We start from the raw sequence: 2,194 nt of genomic DNA, 5'->3' as shown, positions 1-2,194 counted from the left end.
CTCCTCCCACGATGAGGCTTTGCAAACATCATATCAAATCAGAGGATACTTGTCAAACTCTGGCTTCTTGGATTTGGTGCACCCCCGCAAGCATGGACATTTTCACTATGTTGATTCTTCCAATCCAAGAGCATGGGATATCTTTCCATCTTCTTGTATCCTCTCTAATTTCTCTCAGCAGTGGTTTGTAGTTCTCATTATAGAGATTTTTCACATCCTTGGTTAACTAAATTCCTAAGTATTTTAATTTTGGGTGGCTATTGTAAATGGGCAGGCTTTCTTGACTTCTCTTTCTGCATGTTCACTATCGGAGAAAAGAAATGCTACTGATTTTTGTGTGATAATTTTGTATCCTGCTACTGCACTGAAATCATTTATAAACTGCAAGAGTTTTTTTGTAGCAGCTTTGGGCTGTTGGATATATAGGATCATGTCATCTGCAAAAAGGGATAGCTTGACTTCTTCTTATCCAATCTGGATGCCCTTTATTTCCTTCTCTTCTCTGATTGCTCTGGCTAGTACTTCCAATACTATGTTGAGTAGGAGTGGTGAGAGTGGGCATCCTTTTCTAGTTCCTGTTCTTAAAGGAAAAGCTTTCAGCCTTTCCCCATTCAGGATGATGTTGGCAGTGGGTTTGTCATATATGGCTTTAATTATGTTGAGATACTTTCCATCTATACCTAGCTTATAGAGGGTCTTTGTCATGAATGAATGCTGAATTTTATCAAATGCTTTTTCAGCATCTATAGAGATGATCATATGTGTCAGGGTCCAGCCACAGCACAAAGATTGTAGGGTCATCACTGATAAACCCCAAAAGGGAGGAAAGGCAGCATCGGTGATGGAATGGACAGCAAACACACAGACTCAAGAGATCTGGTGAATGCTGACACTTTATTGAAGCATGTATACACTTTTTATACCTTTTCTTGGAAGCAACATAATCATTGAAATAATCATTGAACAATATCATAATATTTTTAATGAGTGACAAATGTTCCAAGAAAAATGCCATTACAATTTGTTCCCAGAAAAAATAATTACAATGTTCTTTTCTTTGATTAAAATAAAACGTTTACAAGAAACCCACTGGTCTTAGATAATTATTAACTATTACATTGAATTCAGCTAAATCTATGTTACATTGAACTTTGTATGACCTAATCCAAACTTGCACCTTAATCAAAGGATGCAAGCAGGAAGTTAAAATCCCCCTCACCAATATTTTTTCAATGCTAAAACATTTTGTTAAATAAAATAAGATTTTCTTATCTACTATATCCTATACTATGTTAAGTCTCATGAAAATATTCTAAAACTTAACCTGAATCTATATTTCCAAGAAGAAAAGAAAGTTTATGTTTGATTCCTTCAAGCAAGCAGGTTAGGCATAGTGGTGGTCATGTTGCCTAGCAACTTTTGAGTAAATTTTCAATAACAACTCCATTATGTTCACTAATAGCATTAAAAACAATCCTTTCAGGAGGCAGACAAGGTAAATGATTACATAGGTTCATTGTCCCTTTCTGGTCCTAGCTGCCACAGACCATTTTCAAAGAACCCATGACTATAATTCTCAAGTGGGTCATTAGTATGATTAAGCACTCTGGTATGATTCTCAATCCCACTCCCAATTCCCCCAGAGTGATAATTATGAAGCAGTAAAGAATAGAATATAATTAAATAAAACAAGCATACAGAACTCCAAAAGAAAGGAGGGTGGAACGGCAGCACCTCCTCCCACGATGAAGCCTTGCAAGCATCGTGTCAATTCAGAGGATCCTTGTCAAACTCTGGCTTCTTGGATTTGGTGCACCCCTGCACATATGGTCCTTGTGTTTGATTTTATTAATATGGTGTATCACATTTATTGATTTGCGTATGTTGAACCAACCTTGCATCCCTGGGATGAATCCCACTTGATCGTGGTGAATAATTTTACGTATGTGTTGCTGTATTCTGTTTGCTAGTATTTCAGTGAGGATTTTTGCATTTATATTCATCAGGATATGGGCCTGTAGTTTTCTTTTTTGGTTATATCTTTACCTGGTTTTGGTATCAGGATGATGTTTGCTTCATAGATGTTTGCTTGTTGGGAGATTTGTGTCTGTTTCAATCTTTTGGAATAGTTTGTAAAGAATCGGTGTCAATTCCTCTTTGACTGGTAAAATTCTGCTGTGAATCCATCTGGTCC

Source organism: Galeopterus variegatus, unplaced genomic scaffold (genome assembly GCF_000696425.1).
Source record: "Galeopterus variegatus unplaced genomic scaffold, G_variegatus-3.0.2 Scaffold7724, whole genome shotgun sequence".
Lineage (NCBI taxonomy): Eukaryota > Metazoa > Chordata > Mammalia > Dermoptera > Cynocephalidae > Galeopterus > Galeopterus variegatus.
This window is presented reverse-complemented; position numbering follows the sequence as displayed.